This window comes from Lagenorhynchus albirostris, chromosome 10, assembly GCF_949774975.1.
Source record: "Lagenorhynchus albirostris chromosome 10, mLagAlb1.1, whole genome shotgun sequence".
Taxonomy (NCBI): domain Eukaryota; kingdom Metazoa; phylum Chordata; class Mammalia; order Artiodactyla; family Delphinidae; genus Lagenorhynchus; species Lagenorhynchus albirostris.
In genome coordinates this window covers 5,015,670-5,032,306 of record NC_083104.1, presented here as the reverse complement: position 1 = coordinate 5,032,306, position 16,637 = coordinate 5,015,670, and the positions used below count along the sequence as shown (strand labels likewise).

Sequence of the window (16,637 nt, the reverse complement as noted above, 5' to 3'; positions counted from 1 at the left end):
ACTAGGCATATACCCAGAAAAAGCATAATTCAAAAAGACACATGCACCCCAATGTTCATTGCAGCACTATTTACAATAGCCAGGTCACAGAAACAACCTATATGCCCATCGACAGATGAATAGATAAAGAAGATGTGGTACATATATACAACGAACTATTACTCGGCCATAAAAAGGAATGAAATTGGGTCATTTGTAGACACGTGGATGAATCTAGAGACTGTCATACAGAGTGAACTCAGAAAGAGAAAAACAAATATCGTGTATTAACGCATGCATGTGGAACCTAGAAAAATGGTACAGATGAACCAGTCTGCAGGGCAGAAACTGAGACACAGATGTAGAGAACAAACGTATAGGCACCAAGGGGGGGAAAGTGGTGGGGTGGGGGGGTTTGAACTAAGAGATCAGGATTGACATGTATACACTAATATGTATAAAATGGATAACTAATGAGAACCTGCTGTATAAAAAAATAAAATTCAAAAAATAAAAGATTAATATAAAAAAAATAGTCATTTCTGCTACTTCATGTGATTCTTCCACTTTTCACATATTGCACTGCCAAGTAGACTCAAAAAAACTCAGAATACTAAGTTTTCATTCTTTCCTCAGGTACCATTAGTTATTCTGTGACTTTATTTATCATTCAAATTTACTGTGAAGATACCTACGTTAATGGATTCACTGACAGTAACCTGAGACCATTCTCTAATACTGATTAGGTTACATGGTTCACTAACTTTTAAATATGACATTTTTAAGGCACAGAACTTATATACCCATGGTTCTCACACTATGACATCTCATCTACTAAATTATTTTACCCTATGTAGAAGTTTCAGCATTTTGTTCTCTCTCAAAATAGCCATTCCTCTTTACCTTTCCATTTATCACTTCTTATAATGATCTTTATTGCTGTAAGGTCTTCTGTTTCCTGTTCTTTTCCGCTTTTAAAAGAAAATACCAAATAAGAGTGTGATGTTACATCTATTAAGTTCTACTGAACTTAATGTAGATTCCACTCCCAATTTAAACCCTTCTCCAAAGTGCACACAACAAAGATTACACTCACAGTCTTGTTAACTTTCTTTTTAACCTTCTCTTCTTGATCTTCAGAGATCCAGTCTCTGTATAGCATGAGAACCTTCAAAGGTACAAAGTAGGTTTCTGGAAGTCTTCTTTTGAGGGGAGCCCCTGAGTAGAATTCTATACACCTCTATTGAGGCTTTGGGTCCTCTGTGATGTTCTTCAGGTAAAATTTTCCCCATAAAGCCTCCCTTCTTTGCTCCCTTATTCATAAAGAATTTACCGCTCCCTCCTGTCTTTTATGTTATTCACATGTATATTAATAGCCCTTCCCACCCTGAACTGTAATTATTTATTTACATGTCTGCCTCCCTACCTGACTATAAGCTCCTTGAGGATAGAGTACATGCATGCCTCTTTGTTCTCCTTTGTTTCCCCAGAACTTAGCAGGACATGTGACTCAGAGTAGTTATTCAACCAAGACTTCAAAACCAATGTGATGGTAGTCGCAGAATCCATAATACATTAAATTTATGTAAATTATTAAGGAAAATGGCTATTTTAATATGTAATATAAAATTATAACCACAAGCAAGCATTCATGAAAAACACAAATACTAACAAAAACTAGCTATCTGAACAATAACAATAGTGGTTTGCTCTGTTTTGACATCTGCCAAAACTCACTAGGAAACAAGATATAGTCACCAAATAATTAATTTCTTAAAATTCTGTACCAACTAAATAGTAAAAATGATAGTAATATTAACTAACAGCTACTGAGTTCTTGACATTTCAGTACGTACAATACTACTGAGTAGATACTACAGTATGTATAATAATATTGAATTTTTCACATATCATTATGTTAGTATCAGTTCTTTACACATAATATCTCATTTAAGCCTCCCAAGAACTCTATGAAAGATACTATTATCCTGATTTTGGAGATGAGGAAACTGAAGACCACAAAAGTTAAATAAAATTATCCAAGATTACACAGTAAGCTAGAGAGCCAAGATTACTGACAGAATATCTAAGGTCAAAAGCACTCACAAGTTTTACCAGAGCTTTATCACACCATCATTCTTTATTCTTAAAGCAGATAAGATCAGTGCAGTTGTGAGACAGGCTGTTGCTCAGATGAGGTACCAGATTTCAACCTTGTGGCTGCCTGCTCTAGCTTCCTGCTACTGGCTCTTTCCTTCCACTCTGGTCATTTGTTTTTATTATACTTTTATTTAAGATGATATAATTAAATTTGGGCAGGGGAACGGAGGAGAAAAGTTATCCATAGCCTTATTCATCCTAACAAAACATTTTTTGAATATCATCTTCTAATATTAGAAGCACAATACATGGATATCTGTTCAAAATATACTTCCACCTTTTATTAGCTGTGTGGCCTTTTGCCAAATTGCTTAACTTCCCCCACACCAATTTTCTCACTCAATCTCTCATGCAATAAACATTACTGAGCAACTATTATGTACCAGTCACTGCTTTACTCTAGATGCTTGGGTTAATTCAGTGAATTAGAGACAAACACCCCTGATCTCAGGAGAAGCATATCTTCCAGTGGAGGACACACAATGAAGTGAATTATACAACATGACAGTGGATGATAAGTGCTGGGGGAAAGGAGACAAGTTGCAATTTACATAATGAGGTCAGAGTAGGCCTCATTGAGGAGGTAAGAGCTGAGATCACAAGTCAGCGAGTTTGACTTGCAAGTAGCTGGGGGGGACAGTCAAGGCAGAAGGATCAGCCAGTGAAAACCCTAAAGCAGGAGTGTCCTGTGTACAAGGAATAGCAAAGAGATCATGGAGTTCAGCGAAGTGAGAGTACAGCTGGTGGAGGAGGAACAATGTGGTTAACATACTGTTTTGTAGGTCACCGCTGTTAAGGACTCTGCCTTTTACTGAGTGAAATGGGAAGCCACTGAAAAGTTCTGAGCAGAGGAGACACACAATCTGCCTAAGGTCTTAAAAGGCCTAGTCCAGCTGCTATATTGCAAATAAACTATGTAGGCAGTAAACACACAATTATGGAGTTCAAAAGATGTCTGCGCTGAAGGATTAACTGTAAAAAGGGATAATAATACTCATTGAGTTGTCATGAAAATTGTTCAACAATGTTTGTAAAGCATTTAGCACTGTGCCTGACACTGATATTGTTATAGCTTCTGCCTCAGACAAGGACACTCAGCATAGGAAATGAGAGGGTAGAAAATGAGCCTATGCCTCAATGAGCCTCGTACACAGACAGCATCAGCCTAAAAGAAAGGGATTCTCCTAAATCACATGAAGGGGACAGTCCTGCTAGCTGAGCCATGGACCTTTTGCTATTTAGCAATGGTGTCTTTGGGGCTAACTGTGGCCTTAATCCTTGTCCATATGTGTACATGTGCACAACTGCAATCTCAATCCACATCCTATGTTATACATTATTCTCCTTCCAATTTTAAATATTTCAGTTATTTGTCTAATCATATACCCCATTGTGTTGGATGTAATTCATCCTTAACCTACTTTTTAATATCTTTATATTAGAGTATAATTACTTTACAATGTTGTGTTAGTTTCTGCTGTACAACAAAGCGAATCAGTTATATGTAAACTTATATCCCCATATCCCCTCCCTCTTGAGCCTCTCTCCCACCCTCCCTACCCATCCCTCTAGGTCGTCACAAAGCATCAAGCTGATCTCCCTGTGCTATGCAGCAGCTTCCCAGTAGCCATCCATTTTACATTTGGTAGTGTATATATGTTGATGCTACTCTCTCACTTCGTCCCAGCTTACCCTTCCCCCTCCCCGTGTCCTCAAGTCCATTCTCTACGTCTGTCTCTTTATTCCTGCCCTGCCACTAGGTTCATCAGTACCATTTTTTTAGATTCCATATATGTACGTTAGCATATAGTATTTGTTTTTCTCTTTCTGACTTACTTCACTCTGTATGACAGATTCTAGGTCCATCCACCTCACTACAAATAACTCAATTTTGTTCCTTTTATTCCATTGTATATATGCATCCTTAACCTATTTTTAAGTCACATATTTTTTCAGATTTAAAAATCTCTGAAATCAGAACACATCTTAAAAACAATGCTGTGCCTTATTTATCCTAACAGAGAACCTTAAATGAACACCTCAGATATACAGGTATTTTGCTTAACAACTAGGTGTGAGATTACTGGGTCAAAAGATAAGAATTACGGATGAGTGTTGCTACTGTCATGTTTTCAATATTTTAAAATTGGTGTGGGGTGAATTTTTGTTTTTAAGATAAGCTTATTTGCTGAAGCAACTGGTTGCTATTTATTTTCTCTAATCTTTTTTTTTTTTGAGGCGGGGTAGTAAGGTAAGTTTAACCAGGAAAAGGAAGGTTGTGTTGTTTCATTTTCTTAGAACTGACAAAGGTTTCCAAAAGTTTAGAGAGGGTAAAGATACTGACTGATAAAGGCAACACCAGTGGGTGTAACTTTAAGAATTTCACATTAGGTCAGCTTTCCAACAGCAGGTTAGGTGTTGAGTGAGATTATTTTGTGTTTTTTTATACTCTATCGAAGAAAAGTAGAACTCAACAGCTTGATTCCCAAAGAGCTCTCTGAAACCCTTCTAAAAAGGTGGCCGCCTAGGGGCTTCCCTAGTGGCGCAGCGGTTGAGAGTCCGCCTGCCGATGCAGGGGACACGGGTTCTTGCCCAGGTCCGGGAGGATCCCACATGCCGCGGAGCGGCTGGGCCCGTGAGCCATGGCCACTGAGCCTGCATGTCCGGAGCCTGTGCCCCGCAACGGGAGAGGCCACAACAGTGAGAGGCCCACGTACCGCAAAAAAAAAAAAAAAAAAAAATACAAGGGATCGGGAATCAGAGTGGCTTCAAATTTCTCAACCCTGCAAGCTAGAAGACATAATGAAGCAAAGTCATCTAAATTCTGAAGGAAAAGTATTTCCAATTTAGAATAATCAGCAAAACTATTGTAGTAGAAAGATATTTTCTGCCATTCATTACCAAAAATATTTTACCCTTCACTATCCCTGTCTCAAGGGATTTTTTACATGAATAAGAGTAAATCAAGAAAGAGATGGCATATAGGAAAAAGGGGATCCAACACAAGAAAGAAACTAACAAAATCCCCAAGAGGTCAGTGGAGGGAAATCTCTGGATGACATCTGTGCATCAAGAACAAGAATCCATAATTTTGTGACCCTTTCTAGCAACCTCAAACTATCACCAACAACACTCACCAAGACGATGCCTTTTTCTTTTCTTCAGAGACAGAGAGAGGGGAGAGAGGAAAGGGTGAGGTAGAGAAGTGGGGGGAGAGAAGGAATGGAAGGAAACAGCTCACATTTTTAAAGTTTTACATTATCCTATACTCTCCTTTTTTTAATTGAAGTACAGCTGACTTACAGTGTTGTGTTAATTTCTGCTATACAACAAAGTGATTCAATTATATATATATATATATATATATATACATTCTTTTTTGTATTCTTTTCCATTATGGTTTATCACAGGATATTGATTGAATACAGTTCCCTATGCTATATAATAGGACCTTGTTGTTTATCCATTCTATATATAATAGTTTGCATCTGCTAACCCCAAACTCCCACTCCATCCCTCCCCCACCCCCTTGGCAACCACAGGTCTGTTCTCTGTCTGTGAGTCTGTTTCTGTTTCATATATAAGTTCATTTGTGTCATATTTTAGATTCCCCATATAAGTGATATATGGTATTTGTCTTTCTCTTTCTTACTTCACTTAGTATGATAATCTCTAAGTCCATCCATGTTGTTGCAAATGGCATTATTTCGTTCCTTTTTATTGCTCCACTGTGTGTGTGTGTGTGTGCGTGTGTGTATATTTTCTTTACCCACTCATCTGTCGATGGACACTTGGGTTGTTTCCATGTCTTGGCTATTGTGAATAGTGCTGCTATGAACATAGGGGTGCACGTATTTTTTTGAATTATAGTTTTATCCAGATATCTGCCCAGGAGTGGGATTGCTGGATCACATGGCAACTCTATTTTTAGTTTTTTAAGGCACCTCCATACTATTTTCCATAGTGGCTGCATCAACTTACATTCCCACCAACAGTGTAGGAGGGTTCCCTTTTCTCCACACCCTCTCCAGCATTTGTTATTTGCAGACTTTTTTTTTTTTTTTTTACATCTTTATTGGGGTATAATTGCTTTACAATGGTGTGTTAGTTTCTGCTTTATAACAAAGTGAATCAGTCATACATAAACATATGTTCCCATATGTCTTCCCTGTTGCGTCTCCCTCCCTCCCACCCTCCCCATCCCACCCCTCCAGGCTGTCACAAAGCACCGAGCCAATATCCCTGTGCCATGCAGCTGCTTCCCACTAGCTATCTACCTTACTGCGTTTGTTAGTGTGTATATGCCCATGACTCTCTCTTGCCCTGTCACAGCTCACCCTTCCCCCTCCCCATAACCTCAAGTCCGTTCTCTAAGAGGTCTGCGTCTTTATTCCTGCTTTACCCCTAGGTTTTTCATGACATTTTTTTTTCTTAAATTCCATATATATGTGTTAGCATACGGTATTTGTCTCTCTCTTTCTGACTTACTTCACTCTGTATGACAGACTCTAGGTCTATCCACCTCATTACAAATAGCTCAATTTCGTTTCTTTTTATGGCTGAGTAATATTCCATTGTATATATGTGCCACATCTTCTTTATCCATTCATCCGATGACGGGCATTTAGGTTGTTTCCATCTCCGGGCTATTGTAAATAGAGCTGCAATGAACATTTTGGTACATGTCTCTTTTTGAATTATGGTTTTCTCAGGGTATATGCCCAGTAGTGGGATTGCTGGGTCATATGGTAGTTCTATTTGTAGCTTTTTAAGGAACCTCCATACTGTTCTCCACAGTGGCTGTATCAATTTACATTCCCACCAACAGTGTAAGAGGGTTCCCTTTTCTCCACACCCTCTCCAGCATTTATTGTTTCTAGATTTTTTGATGATGGCCATTCTGACTGGTGTGAGATGATATCTCATTGTAGTTTTGATTTGCATTTCTCTAATGATTAGTGATGTTGAGCATTCTTTCATGTGTTTGTTGGCAGTCTGTATATCTTCTTTGGAGAAATGTCTATTTAGGTCTTCTGCCCATTTTTGGATTGGGTTGTTTGTTTTCTTCTTATTGAGCTGCATGAGCTGCTTGTAAATTTTGGAGATTAATCCTTTGTCGGTTGCTTCATTTGCAAATATTTTCTCCCATTCTGAGGGTTGTCTTTTGGTCTTGTTTATGGTTTCCTTTGCTGTGCAAAAGCTTTGAAGTTTCATTAGGTCCCATTTGTTTATTTTTGTTTTTATTCCCATTACTCTAGGAGGTGGGTCAGAAAGGATCTTGCTTTGATTTATGTCATAGAGTGTTCTATTTGCAGACTTTTTAACGATGGCCATTCTGACCGGTGTGAGGTGGTACCTCACTGTAGTTTTGATTTGCATTTCTCTAATAATTAGCGATGTTGAGCATCTTTTCATGTGCCTGCAGGCAGGCCATCTGTATGTTTTCTTTGGAGAAATGTCTATTTAGGTCTTTTGCCCATTTTTCAATTGGGTTGTTTGTTTGCTGTTGAGTTGTATGAGATGTTTGTACATTTTGGAAATTAAGCCCTTGTCGGTCGCATCATTTGCAAATATTTTCTCCCATTCTGTAAGTTATCTTTTCATGTTATTTGTGGTTTCCTTTGCTGTACAAAAGCTTGTAAGTTTGTTTACGTCCCGTTTATTTTTGCTTTTATTTATACTGCCTTGGGAGACTGACCTAAGAAAACATCGGTACAATTTATGACATGATCCTATGCCCCTTTAAACACATTCTCCCTTGTAGAGGAGTTAGTGAGACCTGTGCTGGGTCTTGAGACATTCTGGGTGGTTGATCAACATGAATATAGTCAGTCTAGCAGTATACGGTTTCCCAAAGCATGGGCCATACGTTATTCATGGTTTACAAAAATTATTTTAGAGGATTTGTGGACATGACATAAAATAACACTAAATCAATCAGATAAAGATTATGATAAGGAAGAATTATCAGTTTGGTATCTTTAATACCTCTATATCACTTCTTAATCTCCCTTTTTAATTAAAAAATATAGTTTTCAAACTCAAAGCTACTACAGACCCTAATATTTAACTACAAATTAATACTGTTTTTATTTTATTAAAATAGCAGCAAAGGAATGTAGTACTATATGTGATTCCTATTCTCCTGGCAGCTTCTTGGATTCTTTTTTTTTACATCTTTATTGGAGTATAATTGCTTTACAACGGTGTGCTAGTTTCTGCTTTATAACAAAGTGAATCAGTTATACATATACATATGTTCCCATCTCTCTTCCCTCTTGCGTCTCCCTCCCTCCCACCCTCCCTATGGATTCATTTTGACTGTGTATTTTGGACGTGCTTATAACATAGTTCCCTCCATTTTTGTGCAAAAGAAGTCAACACAAGAGAGTGAGTCACAACCATCCACCCTTGATACATCACTACATTTCCAGCAAAGAAGCTTGCACCTGCTTTGCTCCTGCAATTTAGGATGAGGCTATCACCTAGCCTTTATCTCTATAACTCAACAGCCTCAAACTACTTCACTTTTTTTAAAGTTCCAGAGAATCCCCTGGCAGTCAGTCCAGTGGTTAGGACTCCGCAGTGGGCACAAGTTGGATCCCTGGTAGGGGAACTAAGATCCTGCAAACCTCAGCATGGCCAAAAAAAAAAAAAACAAAACAGTGAGCTATTTAAGAGAAAATATTAAATAAGCACTACTATAGGTGGTTCTCTGTTCTAGTAAAAGTTAGGAAGATGATACTTGAATGACTGAAGTTGTGAAAAACTAGTCTAGCAGAGACAATACATTCTTTAAATTAATGACCTTGTACTCTGCCATTACTTATCTATCAGGCTTTTAAGCAAGTCTGATCAATAAAACCCTAGTAATCAAATCTAGAGTGTTTCTCAGCCTAATGCTCCTTCTCCCTTCCTCCTAAAGAAACTTTGATTATACTGCACTTCCAGGGGTTTCTTCTGTCTCCAACTGTATCTCCTCTACCTTGTTTATTGGCTTCTAGTCTTCCTCCTGCTCCAACCATGGATGTACCTCAAGGCTTCTATGTTGCTATACCTTCTTAGTATTCCACAGCCTTTCCAACCTGCCTACATACATTGCCTCCATCAATGAAAAGTGTGGTGGACAACTCTATGCTGTCTCCCAATCCCACACTCCTCTTTTGAGAACATCCTTCCTTCACCCATAGGAATAAGCCCTGAGCAGTGATGTTTACATTTTTATATTCATGATCCTGCCCCTTTAGAACCCACTACAACTGAATGGAGCAAGGATCCAAGCTGGGAACTTGATCTGAAATTGAGAGAATATATAAACTCAAAAGGTATAAGAATGTTGGTCCATGGATGTCCAAAGCAGTAAAGGCAAGTTTGCTGTTAAGACAGCAATATTCTCCAAACTGACCTATAGGTTCAATACAAGCCCTAACAGAATAGGCTTCTTTACCAGCTTCTTTGTAGAAACTGACAAGCTAAAATGCATATGGAAATTGACCCTAAAATGCATATGGAAACTCAAGGGAGCCAAAACAGCCAAAATAATCTTGAAAAAGAACAAAATTCGAGGACTCATACTTCCCAATTTCAAAACTTATTACACAAAGCTACAGTAATCAAAACAGTGTGGTACGGGCATAAGGACAGACATATAGATCAGTAAAACTGAACTGAGAAGGGTGCCAAACAATTCAGATATCCACATGCAAAAGAATGAAGCTGTACCCCTACTTAAGAGCATATACAAAAATTAACCCAATGGATGAAGACCTAAATAATGTAAGAGCTAAAACCATAAAACTATAAAACACTTAAAAGAAAACAAAGGAGTAAATCTTGATGACCTTGAATTTGGCAGTGGTTTTTAAGATATAACACTAAAAGCACAAGCAACAAAAGAAAAACAGATAGGGACTTCCCTGGTGGTCCAGTGGATAAGACTCCGTTCTCCTGGTGCAGGGGTCCCAGGTTCAATCCCTGGTCAGGGAACTAGATCACACATGCATGCTGCAACTAAAACCCAGCACAGCCAAATAAATAAGTAAACAAAATATTTTTTTAAAAAAAGGTAAATTGGACTTCAACAAACTTAAAAACTTTTCTGCTTCGAAGAACACTATAAAGAAAGTAAAAAGACAACCCAAAGAATGAGGAAAAAATATTTGCAAATCACATATCTGGTAAGCGACCTGCATTTAGAATACAAATATTCTATAGACTACAGAATAAAGAATTCTTAGAACTCAATAATAAAAAAAACCCACAATTTAAAAACAGGCAAAGGATCAGCACATTTTTCCAAAAAAGATATAAGAAACAGCCAAGAAGAACATGAAAAGGTGCAACATCACTAATCATTAAGGAAATGAAAATCAAAAACACAATGAGACAGCACTTCACATGGCTATTATCAAAAAGAAAGAAAGAAAAAGAGAGGGAGGGAGGCATTGGCAAGGATATAGAAAAACTGGAACTCTCGTGCATTGCTGATGGGAATGTAAAATGGTGTAGCTGCTACAGAAAACAGTATGGCAGTTCCTCAAATAATTAAAATTAGAATTACTATTGAATATATGATCCAGCAAGTCCACATCTGGATGTAGACCCAGAAGAATTGAAAGCAGGAACTCAAAATATTTGCACACCCACATTCACAGTATTATTCACAACAGCCAAAAGGTGGACGCAAGCCAAGTGTCCACTGACCAATGAATTGATAACAAAATATGCTATATACATACAAGGAAGTATCATTCAGCCTTAAAAAGCAAGGAGATTCTGGACGTCCCTGGTGGCACAGTGGTTATGAATCCATCTGCCAATGCGGGGACACAGCTTCGAGTCCTGGTCTGGGAAGATCCCACATGCTGCAGAGCAACTAAGCCCATGTGCCACAGTTACTGAAGCCCACACGCCTAGAGCCGGTGCTCCACAACAAGAGAAGCCACCACAATGAGAAGCCCACGTGCAGCAACGAAGAGCAGCCCCCGTTCGCCGCAACTAGAGAAAGCCCGCGTGCAGCAACGAAGACCCAACGTAACCAAAAATTAATTAAAAAAAAAAAAAGACTAGCCAGATTTAAAAAAAAAAGGCAAGGAGATTCTGATATATGCTACAACTTGGATGAACCTTGAGGACATTATGCTAAGTGAACCAAGCCAGTGATAAACGGACAAATATTTTATGATTCCACTTACATGACGTACCTAGAGTAGTCAAATTCATAAAGAAAGAAAGTAGGATTTAAAACAAAGAAAGAAAGTAGGATGGTAGTTGGCAGGAACAGGAGGGGAGAGTGGGGTGGGGAGTTTAAGGGTACAGAGTTTCAGTATGGGATGATGAAAAAGTTCTGGAGATGGATGGTGGTGATGGGTGCAACATATTGTAAATGTACTTAATGCCACTGAACTATGCGGTAATTTATATTATGTGTATGGTACATGGTGGTAAATTTGTTATGTATATTTTACCACAATAAATTTTTTAAAAAGAATGTTTATAGTTGCCTAAACCTACCATGTCATTAAAAAAAAAGATAGCATATTGATCATTACTAGTCAAAACACCATTAAAGTCAACGATACTAAATTTGCAGGCACTGGGAAAGCCCATGCATCTCCACAGACCTTGTGGCTTCATCTTAAAAATAAGGTACGAAGGACTAAATCAGACCTACTTCTAGCTTGCAGTCTCAGGACCCCCGTGAACTCCAAATGTTATATTAAAAAAAAAATCCTCCCTGGAATTCCCTGGAAGTCCAGTGGTTAAGACACTGTGCTTCCACTGCAGGGGGCCCAGGTTCAATCCCTGGCAGGGGAACTAAGATCCCGCAAGCCGCACTGTGCAGCCAAAAAAAAACTCTGGTTATTTCTATTTCAATATTTCCAAATAAAACCTAATAAATTATTCTTTAACCTTTCAAAAGTCTGCCCAGAACAACAAAAATCATCAGGCTTCTCTCTCTCCTGCAGACTGGAATTATAGGACTTAGACTTGCAGGTTATTAGAACCTTAGGACATCAGAATGTTCATAGCAGCATTACTCCTAATAGCCAAAAGGACATCAGAATGTTCATAGCAGCATTACTCCTAATAGCCAAAAGGTAGAAACAGCCCAAATGCCCACCAACTGATGAATGAATAACTAAAATGTGGTATAATCTTCCCTAGGTATCTGCAAGGGATTGGTTTCAGGACTCCCTGCAGATAACAAAGTCCAAGGATGCTCAAGTACCTTATATAAAACGGCATAGTATTTACATATAATCTACACACATCCTTCCATACACTTTAAATCATCTCTAGATTCTTTACAATACCTAATACAATGTAAATGCTACGTAAATAGTTGCCGATAGGTGACAAATTCAAGTTTTGCTTTTTGGAACTTTCTGGTAATGCCTTCAGGTAAACAGCATTTCCCAGGGAAGCTCTTCAGAGTAAGGAGCCCCAAACATGACTTCATATCTCACTGGCCTCCAGTGAGTGACTCTGACCAAATCATTATGTCCAAATGGTTGGCCTTTACTGACTGACTGAAGCTAATCAGTCTCTCCACTAGAGCTAAAGATGGGGTCAATCTCATTAAAATGGCTCAAATGAATGGCTAGGTAATAAGGATAAGGGCTGACAGTTCCTCAGAGAAAAATATGGGATACAGTTACAATGAAAGGGGGAAACAGAAACAAACAACAGGTGTTCACTTCACTGGTTAACAGGTGTTCACTGGTTTACAGGTGACAATCAGCAAGATCAAGGGATTAAAGGAAGGAGCTTAGAGAAATCCTTAAATTGACCTACTGTACATACTCTTAAAGGTACAATCAAAACTCGGGTGATACATTTAAATTCAAGCTTCTCAGATATTGCCACTGTTTATAAAATACACACACGTGACCAATCAGGCAAGCAACATGGGTCTTCTTAAGCCCTTGTAGCTCTGTTCAGCAAATCTCAAGGGAAGATACTTGAGCATGCAGGGGACAAGATACCAGACGTTTTCTTGTTCAGTGGCTTCTCTGGAACACATCTATCTCTAGGACCAGGAAAATAAAATTTCCAGAAAGTGAAATATGAGAAAATATAAAAGGAACAGACTGGGCTTCCCTGGTGGCGCAGTGGTTGAGAGTCCGCCTGCCGATGCAGGGGACACGGGTTCTTGCCCCGGTCTGGGAGGATCCTACATGCCACGGACCGGCTGGGCCCGTGAGCCATAGCCGCTGAGCCTGCGCGTCCGCAACGGGAGAGGCCACAACAGTGAGAGGCCCGTGTACCGCAAAAAAAAAAAAAAAAAAAAAGGAAAAGACTTGACAGATAAAGAAAAACAAAACCCAGCATCTTTTAGGCATCTACTATGAGCTACGCAACACCCTGAGCAGACAGGTGTTTATATGCTATTTCATTTAATCCACATAACCTCAAGTTACCTGCCTCCTCTGCAAAATACAGAGTTGGAAGAGATGACCTATAATGATCCTTCTAGCTCTAACACATTATGATGATTCTAGTGCCATGAAAATCTAACATATGTTAAACTTTTCTGATATAGAATATCCTTCCCTAGCTTTCCAGACAGACTATACTTCAACTTTCTCTTAATGATTTATAAGTTACTATGAGTAACCTCTGGCTATCTACAGAATATAAATATAGTAGATTTTCCTAAGAAAACAATTTTACTCAGACTTGAGTGACGGAGGTTAATAACGTAACTAATATTTTAAAATATTTTTATAATACACCTGGTTTTGAAGTAAAATTCAAAAACCAAAGATTTAAGATAAAACATGACTTCAAAGAACTTTCAGGTTTAAAGAGTAGGCATTTAATCTAATTTTAGTGGTAGTTTGATGGAAAAGTTTCAAAACAATAATGATAATGAATGTAACAGACAACAGAGTTCTGTGTCTCCTTTCTATTCTTCAGGTATTTCTTACACTCTGGTTGCCAGTGCCACTTCTGACTTGATAGTATTTACACCTCTATGGACTCCCCTACTCCTCAGCATTTGCTATTGACAACCCGATATGAGAGAGAGAGATAATCAAGCCTATGTATTAAGGAGCCTACTAGGCTAGAAAGGGCCTAGCCTACTGAGTAATGAAAAGGCTTCAGGACAGGCTTATGTGCATGGTCAAAGCTACATTCCAGAAGATTAAGGCTACCAAAAATCCAACATTCCTGTAAGCAAGGTCCTCCTACACACTTGGTCTACAAAACTGTACAGACTCTTACGGTAAAATTTTTTAACACCCAAATTATAAATTCTTAAACTCCATGAGAACAGTGACTCAGCTTTGATAACCTCTGTATACTTAACTCCTAGAAGTGTACTTGTTGAACGACTAAATAAACTGAGCTTGCACTTTGAAGTCAAAGAGACCTGTTGATGAGTAACCTTTTTGGCTGTGTGAACTTCGGCAAAAAACATCTAAGCCTAATTTCTTCATCTGTAAAGTAAGCACAACTATATTTTAAGAGGTGGCTATGAGTAGTAAATGTAACACTACAAACTATGAAAAATTCACTGTCTGGTACACAGTGGTCACTTAATCCATGACAGCTATTACCACACGATAGCTATATTACTATTTTCGGTAATAATAGTGCTTATCCACACAACAAAGTAACCTAGATATGATCCTTGATTCCTTTAGTATTTTCCTCGCCCACCACATTTAATCATCCATCATGTACTGTCAGACCCTCCAAAATCCAACTACTTTAACCCAACCCAACCAATCTAACCTAAAGCACCATTTTCTCTTGCCTAGATTACACCAGGAGTCACAATGTCCACTCCCAAAGCCTCTAAATCTATTCTCTACTGAAAAACCTTAAAACACAAATCTGGTCACACTATTGCTCCGCTAAAATCCTTATTTTAAGTGTGACTGGTTCCCTGTCACACTCAAAATAAAACCCAAATTCTTTAACTATGACCTACAAGGCCTTACATGACGACCTGGCCTCTATCTTCCTTCTTCACCTTATCTCCTACCCTTCTCTCTCTTGTTCACTTTATTTCTATCATACTGGCCTTCTCGTTGCTAGTCACTTCTCGTCAATCCTGTTTCCACACAAATGTCACTCCTCAAAGGGGACCACCTTGACCATCCTGTTTTAAGTGTATCCTGCCCCTCCCCATCATTCTTCTCTTTACCCAGCTTTGTTGTTTTCATAATACTTTATTACCATCTAATTAATACTTTGAAATTACATTAGATATCTGCCTAGCCAATGATTGTCTGCCTACCCTACTAGATAGTATGCTCCAAGAAGCTAAGTTCAGTTCATCCTAAAAACCCCATCACCTCTAACAGTGTCTAGCATACAACTGGCCGTTAAAGACACATCCTGAATGAGTAACAAATGCTGGCACCTGGGTCCAATGGGTGCTGAGTTCTAACAGAAATAAATCATCAGTGCATTTATGAACCACACTATGCTGAGGGGCTACACCCTAGGACTAGAACACTGACAATTGTGGAATTCTGCAACTGTAGAATCGGCACAGTGTAACTGCTGGCTGGCAGTCAGCTAAATTCATTACAGCAGCTCCATCAGAGAAATCCCAGACAAAAACCAGCTGATTAGAGCCAGCTGAAGCCATTATGTAATTCTACTATGCTTGAGTTATTTCCAAAGTTTGATTTACTAGTATTGTTTGGCATTTTTCTTTATAGTTGTTTTATTTTAAAAATAAAACCAAGCACCATTCTTGTTCACCTGCTCTGTCACACTAAACTGTAAATGTGTTCCACCTACACACACATCCATTTGTCCTAAATATACACTACTGAAAATAAAACGTCGTTTTAAACCACAGTGCCCCTGCTAAAGAAATGTAGAAGTGTGTTTTTAAACATGCCTAAGAGCATGTAGAATGCAAAAGAATGTGTAGAAAGAGGATTTCAGATGGAAGGAGGGGATTGCTCAGCTTAAAGGAAATACAATAATTAACAAATATTTGGAGTACATGTCTCAAAACAAGAATGCTTTCTTAAGCATAACCAAATTATAGTTTAGATTCTTGGATGTTAATCTAAAATATTCCTCATATACGTAAGTTGTCAACCATGAAACCGATCAGCAAAATTAAAGAGGAAAACAAACTTAAAATTTTGTTAGTTTTCAGCAATTTCAGAAAGTGCAAAAGCTAAAATCTGGGAAAACTGCTACATTTTCACATCAGGTTTGCAAACGATTCTAGAATCAGACAGTAGTCACCACTTTCTCTGTATTTGCTATGGGCCAAATACCATAGGCCATAATGTTGTAGCCCTAAAACTAATTCTCCATCTTAGTAAATGATGAAGCCGATTTCTCAATGAATAAAAAACAAGTGACTGTTGAATGTCAACAAGTTTTACATGCCACACCTAATTAGATGATTAAAATGATAAAGTTCTCAAACTCTTTTTTAAATAATTCAACTATAGGAATGTTTAAAAAAAACTCAGCTTTTACAGCAAATTCATATTTCTTAAAATAAAGAACAC

The 16,637-nt window shown here is 38.3% G+C and overlaps 1 protein-coding gene across 5 annotated transcripts in view; it reads right to left on the bottom strand.

The window, feature by feature from the left end:
• RAF1 (Raf-1 proto-oncogene, serine/threonine kinase) overlaps positions 1-16,637 on the bottom strand; it is a 74,303-nt gene that overhangs the window by 41,277 nt on the left and 16,389 nt on the right. The window contains exon 1 of one of the 5 annotated variants that reach the window (XM_060161133.1): positions 883-897. The exons of the other annotated variants lie outside the window; for them this stretch is intronic. The gene's annotated coding sequence lies outside the window, so the exon portion shown is untranslated. Of the gene's footprint in view, positions 1-882; positions 898-16,637 lie in introns of those variants that run through there. 5 annotated transcript variants of the gene reach the window in all.